Here is a 20452-nt window from a genome sequence, read left to right on the forward strand (position 1 = left end):
GAATGCACTTTCCAGGGTGATAAGAAGGGCAGAGGTTTAGTGATTAGATGTTTGCCCTGCCATACAGATGGGTCACTCATGGTCTGAATTGCCTTCAGCTCGAAATAATCTGTGTGCCCAAGTGGGACCTTCTGGAGAGATTGTCCTGAAGTTCTTCAAGGGGTGCTCAGTAAACATCAAGCTCCTCGCCCTCCTAAAGGCTCAGCTCTTACCCTCCCATCTCTGTAGTTCATCCGTGTTTCTCCCCGCTGCAAGACAGGCTGGTACTGTGAGCCATGTTATAGACATGTTGGATAGAACGGACCAGAACATGAGAGGGTATTCATGTACTCTACTCAACCTGAGAGCCAATGACACAGTTATTTTGATAAGGGCACTGGACACACGACTCTAGTTGCTGGAATAGGAAGGAGAGAGATCGTCAACAGCTTGTTGTTGAAACAGGAGAGAAGGGGAAGGCCTCGAAGTTTAACGAGGGTGCAAGTGGAGAGAGATACTGCCTATGGCTGCCAGCTTTCAATATTTCACTTACGTCTCCCTGAAAAGGGGGAGCAGGGACCCACTATGTGAAAAATTTGAAATGCCTATAATGCAATAAAAGACCCAAGGGCTGAATTCTGCTTTATTTATAGCTGAAAAGTTTAAGAATTAAGTATGTATGTGTATGTATTGTATATGTGTGTTTGTACTCAAGAGCCTTAGGAATACATTTTTTTTTTTTTTTATTTACAAAAATGAAAAGCTTCCTGGGAAGTCACAGTGAGGAGGACAAGCGCCATGGCTGAATGTATACTGGCAAAAAATATTTATGGCAGATTATCAATTTTATGAAACAGTCACACACAATTATAAAAGACTCTGGTAAAAATATAACTTAACAAACCTCATTGTCTTGAACAAGGCTTATTTTCAACTAACTGGTTGTGGGAATGAGTCACATGTCATGGGCTGTGGGCAGACGGAGCTAAGCTCTGCTCTGCGTCACCCACACAGCATCGGGAATGTGTCTGTTCCTTTCACATCACTTCCTCAGAGTAACTCCCATGGGACCTCACACACCAGTGCCCTTCCTCCTCTTTGCAAGGCCTCTACCCAGCAAAGAGAGTGGGCTTGTATTTGAAGGAAGACAATAAGTCTGTAGATGGACTCTAAAGATCGTACCAGAAAGAAGGAAGGACAGAACAAACGGTTGGCATATTACCAGAGATCACCAAAGCCCGCCGCGTTGCGCTCCTAGCTGCTTTCCATGTCTGCACTTTAGTCTGGCCTTGACCCACGGCTCCACAGGGAAGCAAAGTGAGTAGCAGAGACAAGCGATGTTTCAGAAATGAAGCAAAATCCTTTAGAAACGTCTGTAATATGATTGTACTCTGTAAGACCAAAGAGCACAATGCTTTTTCCCCCCCTGAACATCTAAACAGACCTGTACGTCGCTTTTAGGATGGAATCAACGCGCCCTCCAAACTCGCATCCACGGCCATTAGAAAAACTAACTAACTGAAAACGAACAATTAAATCTCACAGATGCATAATTGTAATTCCTTTCAGATTGGTGTGGTTTTCCTTTGCTGATTAGTCCTAGCAAGTCAGACATCAAGCTTTTTAGAGGGAGTCCTCCTTTTTAAATATCAGTTGGTCAGAGAGCATCCAAGAAAAGGAAAAAGCATCTGCGAGTAGGCAGCATTTGCCCTGCTGTGATGCCTACTTATCTTTCATCACTCATAAGCATCGCAATCATTATTATTACCAGGCATTTATAGACCACCTTTCCTCCCCAATCAGCTTATAAATGGTTTTACAAATGGATTAGAAACAGCATAGATATGGATCGCTTCACACAGCACTAAGTACAGTCTCCTCCAGGGGAAATGCGGGAACTTCTTTAAAAATCAGGATAACATTAGGTGAAGGTTGAAGACCAACTATGAAGAATGGCTTATTTGCTTAAAGCTGTAGGGAATATTAGGTAAGCAAAGGGCATTTCCTTCTCCTGGTTCCAAGGTCAATGTGGCCTCGTCGCCTGAGGTTTGAGGTTAATGGATGGAGCTTCCAGATGGCGGTGTTTCCAAGGGCTAGCGCACCACGTTTTTATCTTCTGGCGGGAGACTAGTCAAGTCACAGCAAGGCTTCCCAGTGTCTCGGCGTCTCACCAGTGATGCCACCCTGGCCTGGTGAGCTCTGATGACATGGTTAAATGACCTTCCGATGCTCACAAAGCCATCGGGACCCAGGGGTCTGCGTGCTGGTGTCCTCTTCTGTAAAGACAACAATGGTACTTTCCTACAGGATCCAACATCGCAAGCCATTTTGGTTTTGTGCAGAACCTTGCCGCGCTCATCGGCTCGAGCTGCTTCACGTGGGCCCTCACCCGTGGTAACTGGGAAAGGATTTGTGATTCTTATCAAAATTGCCTCTTCAGATGTTGTCAGGAGATGCGCCACGATCTCCCTGTTCCCTGCGACTCCCACCAAGCCCCCTAAGGCAGCACTTGCTTCGAGCTAACAACCCCCTGTCAGTCCTTTGTGGAGACAGAGAATCAATCTACTTTATCTCGTCCGTGGCTATTAGAAGTGAATTTCCTCAGGGCGGTTATGAGAGATGCCAATTTTTAATGAGGCTTGTACTTGATATTTACTATATTTAGATGTAGGCCTCTCCTCCTTGGATTTGGTGAAGTTTGCTAAGAAACTTCGGTTTTCCACAACCTGTCTGTAATGATAATATGGGTAGTGGCACCCACAAGCAAAGGAAGCATGCACTTAAAAAATATTCTGGAAGTAAAGGTCGCTGGGTTCTTCCCAGCTGCTAGAGAAGGGGGGCTCGCTGCTTGTCACATCAAAAGTGCAAGACTCTCGTTACCATGCAGCTTCTGACTCAGCCTGTCTGGGAGAAGGCCTGAGGTTCTGCATTCCTAATAAGCACCTGGGGTCTGCCCGCTGCAGTCTGGCGGACCACCCCGAAGGGGCCGAGAGCTAGGTTACTTGCACCTTCCAAGTCCCACATCTGAACTTTTCCCAGCCAACACACTTGCTGGAAAATTCTCTGCACGGGAACTCCTTGCGGTTCCTGATCAGATGTGACCAGAGAACCCCTCCGTGACAGCCCCACCGCTCAGGGAGCAGCAGAGTGTGGGGTTCTCACTAGAGAAGGGAGGTTTGTGAGAAGAAAGGTGTCATGCAGCAAGAGATCCATGCTGCCTTCCCTTCATACTCCGGCATTCTGCATGGGTCGTCTGGCCTGGCTCCACACAGAATGCAAAGTTAGGATCTGTTGTAAAACCCGAAAGCTAATTCTCTCGATTTTAACGACAACTAAGAAGCAAAAGCCAAGGGAGCTGGGCTCCCTGCAGAGGGCCCAGGAGGGCTTCACTGACAGCATTGGCAGCAAGCGGGCACGCATGGAGAGGGACCAGGCACTGGGGTCCGGAGACCTCCACCTGGGAACCTATGTGGATTACGTGCGGGTGCTCACGGGTCTCCTAGGGAGAAGCTGAGGGATGCAGGAGGAAAGGGCAGGCAACTGCTAGTCCACGTGAGAAATGAGTGCATACAACATGGGCTGCGAAATCCATCACTGGCTTTCACTGGGGAACATATTCCCAAGTAGCAGTAAATCAGGTTTGATATTGAAAGAATAGAAAGAGGAACAGAAGCAGCTACAAAGTGGAGGCACTCCGAAGACCCAACAGAGGGGTTGACGGTCCTTTATTTCACAGTTTGTTCACAGCTCACCACTGCTAGCCTACAGCCGATGTTGGCAGAAGAAAGGATGTTGTATTCTAATCTGGGGTAAGCCATTTCAGCTCTGATCATGTTGTTCAGATGGCCTGGGGAGTTCTCAAGGAGTACACCAGAAACGTGTGCTTGGTGGAGACGTCTGGGTCTGGCGTGCCTAAGTGAGTGAGGGCTGCAAGTGGCAATGAGCGCATTCCTCCTCTTTACACAGTCTACGTACCTTCCGGGACGGGAGACATTGTGTTAACTGCTGAGACAGAAATCAGTGTAGGAGCTCTTCAGAGGTGGCCGTGTGACTTTTCTTTCTATTTCTCCGGTGTGTAGTAGTCTGTAGAACACAGCGGGATCAAAATACATTCACCAAATGAAAAAACAGTAGTTAACACTGAAGTATTTACGCAGTGCCAGGCACTACACTAAAATGCTTTGTATGCATTATCCAAGGGGGAAAAAATTAATACAAAGGATACAGCCATTCTTCCTGGGAGGATTAACAGATTAGTCAAGGCCTATTAAGAAATCTCCTGCAAGAATTTTTTCAGAAACCAGAGAGCACAGAGGACAGCATAGTTTTCCAGACAGTGATGAACTAGATCTCCAAATAGATCTGGTGTTTCCAGAACGTTCCCACAAGATGATTTGCCTCAGTTCCTGCTCTGGGCCGTATTGATTAGATGTTTGTTTTCGGGTGTGAGCATCCCCTCTGCCTCGAAGCCAGGACAGTGGTTTCTGTCATTTGAAGACATTCTCCTTCCTGGATGTGACACTAGCAGGTTTGAGATGGGAGGGACAAAATGTGCATACCTCACATTCCTGATAAGGTAGGTCTGTGGGCCTTGGGAGGTTGTGGTGCCTTCCTCTCCAAAAAAAAAAATGCCTGTATGTTCAAGCACGTAAGTTAAGAGTGCTTAAACCAGAGGCCAGCTCTCGAGAATGGAATCAGGAAATAATCCCTACAGTTAGTTTTCCCCGAAGGCGCAGCTTTAGGGTTGAGCTCATTACCATTCTCCTCTTGGGCTCTTGAGTCCCATCACCAGAACCTTTTACTGAGGTGCACGCCTCCAAGAACAGTAAGATAAAGTCTCTTTGATTGCCTCAGAGGCTCTGAGCACCACCTTTGTCCAAGACCTTAAAGAGAGAACTAAACAGCCATGCAGTTTATGTGTAAGAATGAAATTACCCTCAATTATTTCCTTAATGGGAAGGAAATGGGAAGTTAAAGCTCTTTTCTGCTGTAGCAAACCAAAGTGTGGGGTGAGAAACAGCCTTTTTTCCACAATTTACTTTGCTTAAATTCAAAGTTGTTTTGTTACAGCCCCACATCCCCCCAGAGGAATTCTGTAGTTTTGCAGCAAATAGCATTTGCATTTGCTCATTGACTCACTCTCAAGTTTCCTGTAGGAGAGCTTCAAAAGATCCTTGCATGCTGCAGGAGCTAATGACTGCCCTCCCCAGGAGTCTGCTCAGAAAACGGTTTCCCTGCAATGACTTGCAAAACTCACAGCCTACCTCTTGGAAAAATCTCAAATGTGATAATTAGAGCAATAGGCATTTTCATAGGAGAGGAGGTATATCTCAGTGATGGGTGTTCCAAATTCTTGGATTTCAGCAAGCAAAACACAATGCAGTCAGGGGAAAACACTTCTCTGCATAATCCAAGGCCAACGTGGAATTTAAGGGAGAGATGAGACAGGTTCCTAGAGTACCCAGACGAGGTCTGGAACTCATGTCTTTCCGGCTTATTGTGCTTGATGGAGCAGGACAACACGAAGACAATGTTTTCTATTGCAATTAGAGATTAGAGATTACATGTACCCCAAGCTCTCTCCTTTTCCAGCACTGCGTCTTTGCCAACGTCACGCAAACTCTCTCAGTCCCTGTGACTCCATCTGTAAAGTCGGGATCCTAATATCTACGCTCCCTATTTTGCTAAGAGGAGTAAATGAAATACAAAATAAAAGTTTCCGAAACAGTATAATCTGTCCGAGGACGTTCATTGTCTTTACTCGCCACTACTGGACCTCTGCATAATCATTTTTTAATTCTAAAAAACAAGAAGGTGAGAGAGAGAAATGAAGCCATATGTTATTAATTTAGAGGCAATGGAAGCATGAGAGAGAGAAAAACAATCTGCCTTTGCCTCGTGATACAAACAGTGGAGAATTAGAAAAACCGGTGAGACAGTCTTGGAGAGCTTACTGCGTGTGTGTTTGTTGTGTTAGAGATAAACTGAGGTATATTAAACAGTTTAAGAGTTTACCTGAGCAAAATTGGATTTGAATGGGGCAGCACCAAACAGGAACTGGTTAGGAGTCCTGGGGCAGGAGCCTGCGAGAAGGTAAAGAAACAAAACAGGAGACTGTTCCATTGGCTGCAGCTTAAAGACCAGTTGGCTCTTTGTGATGGGTTGTCCTTATGGTTGTGGTTTTGTGACCTTGAGGCATTTACCGTCTTTGATTTTGGTTTGCTTGGGGTAGGAGGCCAGGGCATGAGAGCCAGCTCAGTAGAACGGCCTCTGTGTTTAATTAATTTAACAGTTTGCATGTTTGTTTCGGTTTGGTTTGACTTTTTAGAGCCGGAAATTCTCATAGAGATGACCTAGCACAAATGTCTCGTTTTACTGAAGGGAAGACTTAAACTCTGTGAGGTCGCCGTGTCATCCCACATCTACGACGGTAACAGAGCACGGATGGAGTCCAGTTCTTCTGATTCGCATGTGCTGTTATTGCTACCATAGCTTCTTCTATTCGCTGACTCCCCCAGGACACGGAGGGTACCTGATCCCACGATTCCCATGAAGCTCCGAGCAGATCCCCGTCCTTACTCTGCATCACTACAGTAAACTGTGACTTTGGCGATTTCCTTGATGTCATCTCTGGATCAACTTTCTCATCAATTTCCTTTTAGGTCATCCAGGTTCTTAAATTCATCCAAAACAAGGCCTTATGTGAGATTAGGAAAAACTGCCCATGACAGACACTGCTGTCCCATCACAGCACAACCCTGTTGACCTCAGACGTGGCCTCAGACTCTTCCAACCCAGAGCTTGAAAGACTCTAGCGATAAGGATTGTGCAAAAAGAAACCTATTTGCCATCCATAGATTAAATGAGCTCAAATTCTCAAATGATACGAAATGGCCGACCCTGAATGAACTGTCCCTGGTGTTTTGTCCCCTATTATCTGTTCCCAATCATGGTTTCCCTCTAGGGCTGCCCCCATATGGATGACTGTGACCTGATGAATGTGGTAATAAAGTATTCTAGAAAATGCCGTGGAAGAAGTTTGGAAAGGAAGGGCTCCCTCTGGGGCTGGTAACGGGAACCGCAGTGGAGCTGGGAAGGCAAGTCAGATGCATCTACCATACTGATCGATACGTGACGTAGAGTCAAACTGTGCTGAGCAGCGTCCTAGAACACTGTTGTGTCCCAAGAGGCCTGCAAGCCCAGGTCAGGAGCTCCCTCCTTTCCAGCCGAGCTGTACTTTCCAGATAAAGACTATGATGGAGGCGTGCCACGAGACAAAGAAGGGGACTTAGGAGCATTTGGATACGGTGTCGCCGGGCAACACCCACCCTGTCTGTGGCTGTCGTCTACCACACTGCAGGGACACTCCTGCTCCCTCCTCGAAGACTTGGCTCCCGGCCCCTCTGCTCTCCCGATGCTGTTCCTACTGTGATTCTCGCTGATTTCTATTTTCACCAAGATGACCTTCCACTAGCCTGGCCTCTCTGTTCCTTGACCTCTTCTGTGATGATTGTCATTTCTACACTCCAACCAACTCGTTCCCTTTGCCAAGCCTCAGACATTTTCATGACAGCAACGGCAAACATTCTGCAATCTAAATTTCAAGCATTTGCTCTCCACTCCCCACTTCATTTTCCAGATCAATGTCTACACTAGAGGGCATACTAGCCGGTGTGTTAGGACCAATAGTCTGCCAAGCCTGTCTTTCCTCTGTCTCTCACTTCCCTCGTCTCCTTTCTTTCTTTGACAGCTTTAATTCTAATAGCAGTTATTGAGATCACTCCCTTGGATTTGCCCTCAACCCCCTTCCAGTCCAGGTGAAGTGAAAACCATGGTTAAGCCCAACTTGTCCCCTCCCGTCCCTGGACATCTGCAATTGAACACAGCAGGAGAAAAATACATCTCCATGTGGACTGAAATTTGGAGTCTTGAGCATTAACCTCAGGTGGGCCCTTGGTAATGGCTGGCCATAAAACTGTATTCCCTACCCAGCCACTCTCCCTCTCTTCCAGGCTAATATCGCAAACCTCACTCTCTCTTGTTAAACCTTGTGCACCTGCTCTTCCATCCTCCTTCTTGTCCAACGGCCTTAACTCTTATTTTAGCTACAGTAGGAGTCCCTAGAGGAAGATCTCACTGCTCCCACCGTCACCTGTGCACCCCTCTGTCCATGTCTGCACGCCACAGACTCACGCCAAACTGCCTGTTCAGCGTCGCCTCCGCTGGATGGAGGATTATGTACTCGGTCTGTGCCTAACTTCCCATTTATAAAGCAGGGACAATAACATTGTCTACTTTTTTCAGCAGTTTCGGTCGTGAAGCCTGTAAGTAGCACCTGGCCCAAGTACACACACCACGTTTATTTGCTGTGATTGTATTCTCTATGCACACGTGCTCTGTCTCCCCTGCTGTGCTTGTGGATGAGTGACCCCCCCCCTCCTAGCGAAGGGCACCCCTCCACCTGGGCACTGGGCTCTGGTCTCATCCCCTCTCACCTAAGCAAAGACAACACTCCGGGAAGCCAACCTCCCCACAAGACTCTTCTCCAAAATACAAAAATATATAAGATGCAGCTATTTTGCCTGTCTCTGAGAACCTCTCTAGACTCCTACGTATCCAGCTTTTGCACTGCCTTCTCCTTCTTACAGTCAGACTACCTACAAGCATTGCCTCTCTCCCATCTTCAATTTCTCTGCTCAACTGTACCCACCCCAAGCAGAGTTAGCCCTCACCGTGCCACCAAAACTGCTTTGTCAGGGGCACCAGGGTCCCTTGAAATGATTTCTTCACTTGGCCTTTTGGATGTCACAACCGCCTGCATCTTCTCCTACTGTTTTGTTTGCGTTTCCTTGGACTCCTTTTCTAGACCAGCCCCATTTCCCCACGCTTGAGGTATGGGAGCCCCGGGACTTGGTGCCTGGCTGTCTTCCACAGACCCTAAGTCCCTGGCTGGTCTTCTCCAATCTTGTGGTTTTCCGTGCCACCGAGGGGGCATTCCCCTGCATGGATGTCTTCAGTGTGGACTTCTTTCCAGTGTTCTAAACTCCAACAACCCACTGCCCTGCAGCTCCCTTCGAATGTAACCATACCGGACACGGCTCCTCACCATCCCCTTCAAGCCCACGTTTCTGCCAACCATGGCACCTCAGCCCATGGCGATGCTTTCTTTCAGGTCCTCAGGCGGAAAACAGGAAAGCCAATCTGGCTTCCCCACTTTCTCTCATATCCCTCGTCTTCTTCTTCTTCTTCTTCTTTTTTTTTTTTAAAGATTTTATTTATTTATTTGACAGAGAGAGAGACAGCCAGCGAGAGAGGGAACACAAGCAGGGGGAGTGGGAGAGGGAGAAGCAGGCCCCCAGTGGAGGAGCCTGATGCAGGGCTTGATCCCAGAATACCGGGATCACGCCCTGAGCCGAAGGCAGACGCTTAATGACTGAGCCACCCAGGCGCCCTATCATATCCCCCATCTTAAGCATCAGAAAATCCTGTCAGTTTTACATTCAAACTACCCTCAAAATCTGGCCAGCTCTCAGCCCCTTCACTTCTCCCTTCTTAGTCCAAGCTCTGAGGATTGCCATGTTCACCTCCCTGCGTCCTGGGCTCTTCGTGCCTCTTGTCAGTCTATTTTCAACAGAGTTCCAAGGGGATCATGAGCCATTCCAGTTTGGAGTATGTCACTTCTGAAAGCCCTCTGGTGGTGTCCTTATCACTGAGACCAAAGGCCAAGTGACGTTGGCCCACAGGCCCCACAATGTCTGCTTCCACACACACCGCACTCCTTCCCTGGCCTCATTTTCCATGGCACTGGCTCACTTCCGCCATGCTTCTCCTAGAACACTCTGGCACACTTCTGACTCGCTGTCCTTCGCCTGTAATGTTCTTCCTCTGACGCCTGATGTCCACCTCGTCCTCTTCCTCACCCCCTCTGCTATTTGCGCAGACACCTCAGTGATGCCTGTCTTGGGCACTGGATCTACAATGTCGCCTGTCACTGCTTCCATGTTGTCTCCTCTCCCTGATCTGTTTTTCTGCTCCCCCCCTCGTGTATCCAGAAGTACAGTATCTTTTTCCTATTTGATTAGTCACCGTGTGTCTCTGCTCCAGAGTACAACCCACATGTGGGCTGGGACTTGATTTGTTTACTGCTGTCTTCTCAGCTGTGCGATGAGGACTTTGCCCAAAGAGAGGTCTGGCCCTCTTCCCTGGCAATTTGGAAGTAACCTCTAAACTTATCTAATTTCTCCAGGGATAGGAGTGTCTTAGTCATTCCTGGTGGGCCCCTTGGACCCCATCTGATAGTTTCTGCTAAAGAAGGGACTCATGGTGGCCTCTCAGTCCACCTCCAGGGAAGGGAGATGCTGGAGATTGCGTTTAACGTTGTGGGCAATCAAGCAACGGATCAAGCAGGCCTACCTGCTGGAGGCCCATGGAAATCCCTGGACACCAAGGCTCGGGCGATATTTCTGGTTGGCAATCCCAATGTTTGTTGTCACACGTCTGCGCCAGAAGGGTCACGCACCCAGAGTCAGAGGAAGCTTTGCAATTGACGCTTCCCTGACTCTGCTCCGTGTGTCCCTTCTTCTGCCTGACTTCAGGTTCTAGTGAGTTCTGTGAGTCTTTCTAGTGGATCATTGAATCTGAAGGTGGTTTGAGGAAACCACAAATGAGTCATGGGTACAGAAGCGAGGGTGGCTTTCCGTGGACTCTTCCCTTAGGCTTTGCAGCTGGATTGTAACTGTGCACTGAGCTCAGAAGCCCTGGGTGGACATGGCTTTCTGGGGGCCCTGCCCTTCACCTTGCATGTCGGTTAGCCCTGGATACCGGCTCTGAGACCTGCGCTTGGCCTCGTGAGGCATCCCTAAGTAAGTGTTGGATGAAGACATTAATGAATGAGTGAAAAGATAAGTCCTAACCCAGATCTACATTTGGAAATGTTCAAAATAGCAATTACTAAGCTCAGCTGATATTCAGCACATTTTTCCCGGGTTCCATTTGCTTCTGACCTTTGGGGGTCTTGCAGGACATGTGAGGCCAAGGACTAAACTTTGCCTTTGTATGAGCCATTCCTGAACTTACCTAAAAGGCCTTCTGTGAACATTTCATATGCAAAACTAACAACGACATCCTTTTTATTCAAAATTGCCATGTTGTGATTGACAAATTTGGGAGTAAGCAGTCTCGCGTAGAAACCTATTAATATGTGCTGAGTGTAAAGAGAACAAACCTAAGGAATATAACAGTGTTTTATTCTGTAATTGAAATACATAATAAAACAAATGTGTGAGTCATCTAAGACAATGACAAATATTAATGTTAAAATATGTTTTAAGTTATAATTTTTAATTTTTTTAAATCCAAACTATTTTAATCCATTCAGATTAAAATTGTATTGATTGTTTTTAAAACCACAGCCTTTCAGTTTTATCTGCTAGAACATTATATTCTTAGAAATAGTAAGCCCTAACCTCAAACAGAGGGGAACGTAAGAGGGTGACAATTAAGACTAATAATAGAACCCTCTTCTTGTGTGTTGGAAGCCTGAAGGGAGCCTAAGACCTTCCATTGAGAAGACACCCTTTGCAATTTTAAAAATGCTACAAAATGTTTATCTGAGATGAAAGGAAAAAAATGGGGCGATATAGTTTCCTTTCAAATTAATAGTAAATAAAGGCTTCCTTCTTTCATACAGATTTGACTTTTTCTTGAAAATCCCTAAAAAACTAGCATGGAAACAAGGGAGTAGAAATCATGGACGACCCAATTTGATAGTCAGTGCAATTCAAGGTTTGCAAGAAATTTCTGGAAGAACCTGAAACACCATTTATCCCACGTGACACAGGCACACGTGTCACTGGAAACATAATGCCAGTAATCAACGGTGAAATGTCAGTTATGGCTCGGGGCTGAACAGGGAGGGACTCTTTATCAATTTTATTACTTTGGAAAATGTACACACACGTTAGTATTTTCCAGGTCCTTTTCCAAAACTTCCCAGCAATGAGAAATATATGAGATCAAAAATAACTTTGACATGGGATATTTTTGGGTGACAGAATCAGCCTATTCTTTTCTAACCTATCATTAAGGTCTGGGTGATTCTCCTGCCCTAGAAATATGAGCTTGGATGATGAGACCTTCTTACAAATGAGACATGAACTGAGTAAATCTCATTCAAGATGTAATTTGAATTTAATGCCTTGTCTGTAAAATAAACAAAGTATCATAAAAAGTTTAATGGTACACAGTGAATCAAGAAAACTCAAAAAGTGCCAAAAACTGTGTAATCCCAGCAAGAGCACTTCTCTATTTACTACACCATGTTGTGGGAAGAGCTGATCTCATCACGATATTTTCGTGGATCATCACAACACAGACTTTCTCTGAACTCACTGAGCCGCCTAGGATTGCTCTTCTTGCCAGCTTTTAAATCATTTTACCAAGTATCCGTGCTTCATAGTCAATGCTTTCACGTTTATTAGGGATCTCTGCACTCTGGGCACAAAGCCTGGGATTTCAAAAGAAGAGGGTTTATTGCCCAAGACAGACATTGCCCAAGAACAGTTCTGGTGGCACGATTTGGACAGAAAAAATCCTCTCTCCCCCTGTTTGCTCAGGTGAACCACATGGCCCGCTGTATCATTTAATCATTGTCCAGGAATTGGGCTCTTGTGCTGGAGATGCTTCTTGTTTCATGGTGCAGTATCAGCAGTAAAAAGACATCATGGACTTTTAAAATTGTTCCTGCCATCATGGACCTCTCTCTACCCCTCACAGAGGCAAGCCGGGCAAATACTGGGTACCAACGAGGTACAGGAATTTTCACTATAAGTACAGTATGGTGAGTAAGGGGACAAGTTTGGAATCTTAGGGTTTGAATCTCAGAACCCCCACTTGTTATATGAACATGGATAGGGCTTATAAACTTTAAGGATTTCCATTTTCTTACCTATAAAATGAGGATTATATGCCTGCCTTCTAGGAGTGCCATATAGACGAAAGAAGATAACGCATTTAAAGGAATAATCCCATGCCTAAAATATAATTGTCAAAAATGGCTCATAATTATTATTATTAAAACACACGTAGAGTAAATTTACATATTTTCAATCATAACTTGAAAGCCAAGTGTTTATATATATATATACATACACACACATATACATCTATATGTATATGTATTTTGAACAACTCATCTTTCAGAATTCAGGTTAGAATAAATTTGTATGGATACCACTGTCTTGGCAAATAAGAGGTGTTTGCTGGTTCCCTCTCTTAAGTGGAAGACCTGAAGCACAAAGCAGCATTTCTCCAATGTCACAAAAGAAAGTTTTCTTCTAAAAGTTCTGCTAATAAAAGGAAGTCCAAGGCTGAAGTTAGAGAGGACGTAACTTACAAGACAACAGAGCAGAGGCCCTGGGGACGCTGCTTCGTTCTAAAGGGGCCGTCGGCCTCCCTGTTGATGACAGGGCACCCCGATTTGCTGAGACCCAGAAGAGTCAAGCACGCTCCTTTGCCAAAGAAAGTGCAACACGGAGCTCCAGATGGGGAAAATCACCGGGAGCAAACCGACCTGTCCCGATGACGTTACAAAGGCCCACCGGGAACCCTTAGCTGAGGCAAGCGAGTGACTGTGACTGCGTCATCACGGCCTCCTCTCTGTAAATGCAAGACGCCTCGGAGAATGTCTTCAGTGTTGGCAGCAAGGACTCCTGTGTGCCGCGTGTTCTTCCTCGCGGCTTCCTCCCCGGCTGGGCACCCTGGGACACTTGGAGGGGCATCCTGGCTGCGTCCCACTTCCCCTCCCCCCAGCATCGATGTTTCTGCTGAAATCCCTCTTTTTAAAGGTGAGATAATCAGCTTTTGTTCCATTGGCTTGGATCAAAGACAATCTCTGAGCGGAAAAACAAAGCCGTCCTACGCTGGGGGCAGCCGGCCTCTGTACTTCACTAGCAGGGAAAGGGACGGGGTGTTTTATTCCTTTTCCAGGACTGGAAATTCTCATGCCCTAGAAACCCCAGCAGCAGAACTGAAGTGTTTCCCAAAGACAAACATCCCTATTATGAAGGGGACAGGACTTTGGCAGCCACCTCCAAACTGTGGTGGGCAAGTTGGCACCGGGCCGCCCTGCCTCGTAGAGGGAGAGCAAACAATTCCTTTGTCTGCTGTCCATGGGGTCCGGACTGGGCGCCACAGTCAGGAAGTTCTCTTTGAGGCCCACAGCCCCTCCGTCAAAGCCTGCTTTCTCCATTTAGTGCATTCCTAATTGTATTATCTGACTCCTCCGGAGAAACAGCGGCCTTCCCTGTCAACTGTGGCCCTGCCCCCCGCGAACGGCTTCTTTCTGACTCCCAGGGAGAAGGGCAGACACCTGAATGGGCTCAGCCATCCCTGGGTGTGGGCTGAGAAGGCCTCCTTGGCTGAAAGCAACAAGTACCAAACACGAGGACGTGAGTGTAGAGTTATTGCTCTAATAAAAAAAAAAGAGACTTCACTTTACACAAAGCCCCTGCACCTGCCGTGGTTATAAAATCTCTGGAGTTTCTACATGTTCTCTAAAAATGTCAAGTGGGAAGACTGGTGACGTGATTTGGGCGCATCCTGCTTTCCAGATCATCTCTGGTTTGATGTCTCTGTTCTTAAACGAGAACTGCATTGCACTCCCTCCTTTCTAGAGAAAAGGGCCCCGGAAGCCCCTCGTATTTTCCTGGAGGGTGACTTCTCAGAGACACCTGGTCGCCAGGCCCCCCACCAGGGACCCTGTGCTTCCCCTGGAGAGAGGGCTCAGAAATGTGCAGGGCTGGTTTTCTTGATTCGCTCTCTCCTGTCAGAGGGTAAGAGGGAGAAAAGTCTATAAAAAGGAGCATGCAGGTATTTCCATGTCATAAACAATATTCCACAAGCCTCCTCGCTGCTGATTAGCACTTGAGGTGAGATTTTCTGAAATTGTTTTCTCCACCAGGTCCTCCTTATCAAGGGAAGCCTGGCACTGCTGATTACCACACCGACTAAAGACCCTGATTAAGAAGCCCCCCTCCCCGCCCAGGCGAGAGTCACCAGTCCCTCCGAAGCTCCCTGATGGTGACCGCCCTCCTCTGCCACTGTGCCCACCCTCAGCCTTTATCTTCCTAAAGGAAACAAATGCCCCATTTTGTGCTGTGCCTCATTTAAAAATAAGATTTACAGGCTTCCTCTTCCGCTCAGCCCTGCACACCTCATTCAGCCTCCCTGGCATCTGCTTCTCGGTCCAAACCAGGAATACAAAGATTCTCCTTAGCTGGCTTAGAATCCTTGAACACGTTCCAGCGCCGCCGAGAACACCCAACCGATCTTTCAGTTAGATGTACGTACACACGCAGAGAGAGGGAGAGACGGAGGGACAGGGAAGGACAGAGACGAGACAGGGAGCCCAGGGACATGGTAGGTGTGTCTGTAGAAAATAATGATCCTAACTGCTTAGCCTTCCTGTTTTACCAAATGATTATTCTGGCTGCCAAGTATTCATGGCTACTGTCCCTAATGAAACCTAAACGACAGGCCCACAGGCTATGGATTCAGAATCCTACGGCTTTAAGTTCTTTTTAATAAAATGGATCAATTTATGAAAATACCATTTTAAAGCCCAATAATGTAAACCCAGTAGAATTTTGTGTCCTAAACTGCATAGAGAAAGTTCTAAGATTGCTCCTCCTGAATTTCTGTATGTATGCATTTATGTATTATTTATTTATTTATTTTGTCAAACAAAGCAGATGACAAACATTGCCTTCACTGGGGACATTAAGTTAAGACGAACATTTGGGAAGAATTTTTTAGCAGTTTGTAAAAGACTTTTATGGGCTTTTAGCATGCCCAAAGTGATCCATGGTTAGGAAATCAACCAGCTCTTTTGATTGTACTGCCTTCTTTACCCCTGTGGCAAACACAGGCCCCGGACGCTCTGGTTTGGGCTTTCTTGCTGCATCGGAATTAGGACACATTTGCTAAAATGTCAGCAGAGCACGTGTTCCTTCGGTCGTGCTCTCCGTCAGTTAGATGAACGATACCACCCTCCTGCCCAGCAGTACAAGAAACCAGTGTAATCTGAGGACAAGTCATACTCGCCTAGAATGATACTGGTTATCTTCGAAATAAATATGCAGCCAGACAAACGATGCATCCGTTTACCTAACTTTTTTTTCCCCATTGTGACCTTGTCACCAGAGTCTCGGGAGTTAAAACTAGCAACATTCCTTAAAACTAATTTTTTTTTCATTTTCTCAGAATATACAAAGCATCACCAATAGACCATTAATTAAATTCCATCCTTTCTCAATTTCAGAAAATTACTCTTTCTCCACAAACTCGTATGTGCGTGATGAGCAGAGGGACAACAAAGAGAAATCCATTCTTAATTGGAAAGGTCAGGATAGACAAATTAACCAATAGAAGAGACTAGAGTTTAGAGACGGGTGCCAGGCGTCTGCTATCAAACAGAGACACCTCTGTAGCACAGTGAGGAGGGGTATGCTATCAAACACCTCTGTAGCACAGTGAGGAGGGGTATGTTCTCCCCAACAAATGGTGCCGAGTCAATGGTCTTTTCCGCACAGGAGACAAGATGTATTTGAACGCCATACACAAAAATCACTTCCTGATAGATTTCAGATCTCATTGGCAAAGGTAAACAATAAAGCTTTTAGAGGAAAATGTAGAGAGAGGTTTTTGTGACCTTGAACTAGGAAAGGACTTCTTAAACAGTACACAAGTAAGTACTAACAATATAGGAAAACTTTGATACATCGTTCTATGTTAAAATTAGAAAGCTCCGTTTATCAAAAGACACCACTAAGACAGTGAAAAGACAAGGCATGTTCACGATCCGTGTGCCTGACAAAGGACTCACATCCAGAATACATAAGGAACTACTAGGAATCAATTTAAAAAAATAAAAATACAGGCAGCCCCAAAGAAAAATGCCTAAGAGAACTGAGAAAACTCTTCACAGAAGAGGATATCCAAATGACCAATAAGCAAACGAAAGGTCTTCAACTTTACCAGTCAGCATGAAAATGCCGATTAATGCCATAATGCCATACCACTGCATACACAAGGAATGGTTACAATGATACACAAGAAAACACCCGTGTCGGCAAAGATGTGGGATGACCGGACCCTCAGATGGCACTTGTGAGAAAAACCATCCTCTCGCCCTTTTGTATGCAGTGACCTCACAACGTCACGATCACTCAGCAAGTCCATTCTCAGTGTCGAGCCCCAGCAGACACGCCTGCACACGTCCACGGAGTCATGAGCTAGCAGGTGCAGAGTGGTGCCTCTCGGGATCGCCCCAAACTGACAACAACCCCCATGGCCATCAAGCCTAGAACAGATAGAAATTGTGATATGTGCACTTACTGGAACACCATGCAGGACAGGAAACAAACGCTATTCAACTGCATGCAACTGTATAAATAAAACGTAGGGTGGACAAAGACGCTGAACTCCAAAGGGGGCATATGTGCTGACTGCTTACATGAAGTCATAAATTAGGGACCACTAATCTCTTCTGATAGAAAGTGAGAATTGAGCTAGTTGCCCTTGGTGGGGGAGGGTAGAGTCTGGAAGGCAGGTCGGAGAAGTTTCTGGAATGCAGTTAGTGTTCACTTTCCTTGTCTGGATGGTAGTTACACGGGTGTGTTCAATTTATGGAAGTTCATTGGTATTTGTACTTTTCCTTATGCGTATGATGCCTTGTAAAGTGTTAAATAAATAAATAAAACGTAAAACGTGCTCAGTGGGAAATACAGTAGAGAGTAACTTAGTCACAACATCAGTAATGAAACCCATTATTTTCAGAGTTAAATGTAGTTATAACCATGTTTCCTTGTTTTAAAAAAATTTTCATAATATACTTGTGGAAAGGGGCAGCATTTCCAGAGAGATATTTTGTGGGCCCCTTGGAGAGGTTTCTTTCCCATGATGGTTGCAGCAGATAGCATCCTGGCCCCGCTCCCCTCTCCCCTGTCTGCCCCTGCAGCACTCACCTCCCGAGGAGTATGGACATCTCTCTGCCCAGGCCTCTGCCTGGTGCTGCCGTCCCCGTGCCTGTTCCCGTGACAGACCAAAGTGCAGGGGCACTAACCTGTCTGGGGAGCAGGTCACAAGATGGCTGACCCAGCTCGTTCGCCCCTCATGTGACACTCAGGGGCACACGTGTAGCTGGGCGGAGCTGCCCACTGGGCTGTCTGCCCTTGGGTTTCTCCCTGCCCCATGTCACCACCCAGGGAGCCATCACCTCACATACATGCACTGCTGGCACACCAGCCCCCATCTTGGAATCTGCTTCTGGAGGGAGCTCAAATTAATACAATACGATTGAACACAAAAAGTTCATTTATTTACACTCAAAGCCTAACCAGATGTCAAAACAGGAGGGAATCAAACCCGTGATGAAGTGGGAAATAGATAAGAAACCACAGCGTGAACTTCGGTCCAGACACAAGGCAGTTGGGAGCGAAGCAGACTTTAGAAAAGGCAGCTGATGTTCAAGGATAAAGAGAAAGGAGACTGCATGGAAGGAGTAGAGGTTTTCCCAAGGAATTCAGAGAGACCTGGACAAGAGCAGTAATTACATAAGTTGTGGCTCAGAGCTGGAAAACATGCACGAGAAACGGAGATGGGGCTCAGTCTTGGTCTGAACTGAACAGAGAGCTCTTTCCTCCCATTCTGGCCTATTTTTTATTTACAAGGACGAAGAAAAAAGTGTTACAAAGACCCAGGAATACACGAAAAGCAAACAAACTAAAAATGAGTTTCTCTCCAAACAGAAAAGAAAAAGATTGGCACCATACTTCTTTAGAAGATGAAATGCAACAAGAGCTGGTAAGACATGCTGTAACGGGAGGTGAAGGAGAGATTCTTACCTACTCAAGTTACCATACGTGTGAGCAAGTGACAGAAAACTTTCCTTGGGTATGCACGGAGTCAGAAATCTTCAATGAATAGGTCACTGCTGGATAATCTATTGAAGATAAACTCCAGATAACCAAGTGAAAAGTGTGAACCCTGAGAACACAAATTGGAGAAGTCATTGGATGAAAGGAATGAATGATTTCCTCTGAAGTATCAATGCCTAATGAGCAAGTCGTCATGCACACCCAGAGCAGAAGTCCCCTCAGAAAACCAGGAAAAGCTGCAGGGGAGGGAGGGTCCCACGGTGGTGGCATCTGCATCGACTGAGTATAAATTCTCCACCTGGGGAAAAGGAGTGTGGCTGTCACACAGAGCTGCCCTCCGGAGGATGACAGGTGACAGGAGTAGCAGGTGGAGCACTGACTTTAATGTGACAGTCAGAGAATAAAAGGCAGTCCTGCCACCTCCAACTTCCAGGACCTTGGAAAAAATCACTGAAACATGAGCCTCAGGATTTATTTTAATCCCTAAAATGGGAATACTATTTGCATCAATATGGTGGCATTGTTATAAGCGTGACCGAGAGAATTCAACTAAAATATCTAGTTACTATTATTAAAGCGTCAGCCCTTCAGCTTGCTTGTGGGTGCTGATAAGCCTTTTCTGCAGGATGTGGTCCTGCAAGAAAGAGGAAGCTCTCGGATTCTGCCCTAAGTGCCCGTGCACCTGTCAGCCGGGGATGACATTCCTCGGTGGGGGGTCGGCAGCCCAGCATTGGCAGGGACTCCTCCCGGCTCTGGCGGCACGCTGACCGCGTGTCTCAGTTCCGCTGCCACTGTGAGTTTTCCCCGTGTTTTCATAGCTAGTTTCACAGGTAAGTCACAGACTGCATGACAACTGGCTGCCAGACACCATTTTAAACCTTTCACAGCAGAAATATCAAACAGAAGTAGAAAACCAGAAGCAAAGTAGAATCACAGAAAGGGGAAGATACATGGGAATGCAGATGACTAAGACAGGCACCCGCCAATTGTGAAAATTGCTTTCAAGGGATAATTAATGTGAGGAAAATCAAAATAGTATATTTGACATGAAATCCCTCATATTATTTTGGAGACTTTTGTTTTGTTTTGTTTGTTTTTTTGTTTTTAAAGATTTTATTTATTTATTTGACAGAGGCAGAGACAGACAGCGAGAGAGGGAACACAAGCAGGGGGAGTGGGAGAGGAAGAAGCAGGCTCCCAGGGGAGCAAGGAGCCAGATGTGGGGCTTGATCCCAGGACTCTGGGATCATGACCTGAGCCAAAGGCAGGTGCTTAATGACTGAGCCACCCAGGCGCCCCTGGAGATGTTTTTTTAAAACTTTGAAGAACTGGATAGAGCCTCATTTTTCAGAAGCAAATACCAAACAGCACACCCTCTGAAATTAAAATATATTACTAAAAAAAAGGAAAGTCTATGGAAAATAAAACGCATATCAGAAAAAGATGTGCCAATTTAATAGAAGTCACATGAATCAATTTCAATCTAGATATCCCAATATTTCCTATGAGAGATTCTTGCCAATTAGGCATATTACACA

At 46.0% G+C, this 20452-nt stretch overlaps 1 long non-coding RNA gene across 2 annotated transcripts; it reads right to left on the reverse strand.

The window, feature by feature from the left end:
* Positions 1-706: 706 nt before the first annotated feature.
* On the reverse strand, positions 707-18107 carry LOC125283635 (uncharacterized). Of its 2 annotated transcripts, XR_007191578.2 has the most exons (4): positions 18003-18107; positions 5995-6062; positions 3955-4062; positions 707-2377 (listed from the first exon to the last, which is right to left on the reverse strand). It is a non-coding gene; the product is annotated as an uncharacterized LOC125283635 (long non-coding RNA). The 2 variants fall into 2 exon arrangements; XR_007191577.2 differs by having other exon boundaries at positions 707-4062.
* Positions 18108-20452: the final 2345 nt, after the last annotated feature.

The sequence above is a fragment of the Ursus arctos genome, unplaced genomic scaffold (genome assembly GCF_023065955.2).
Source record: "Ursus arctos isolate Adak ecotype North America unplaced genomic scaffold, UrsArc2.0 scaffold_13, whole genome shotgun sequence".
NCBI lineage: Eukaryota > Metazoa > Chordata > Mammalia > Carnivora > Ursidae > Ursus > Ursus arctos.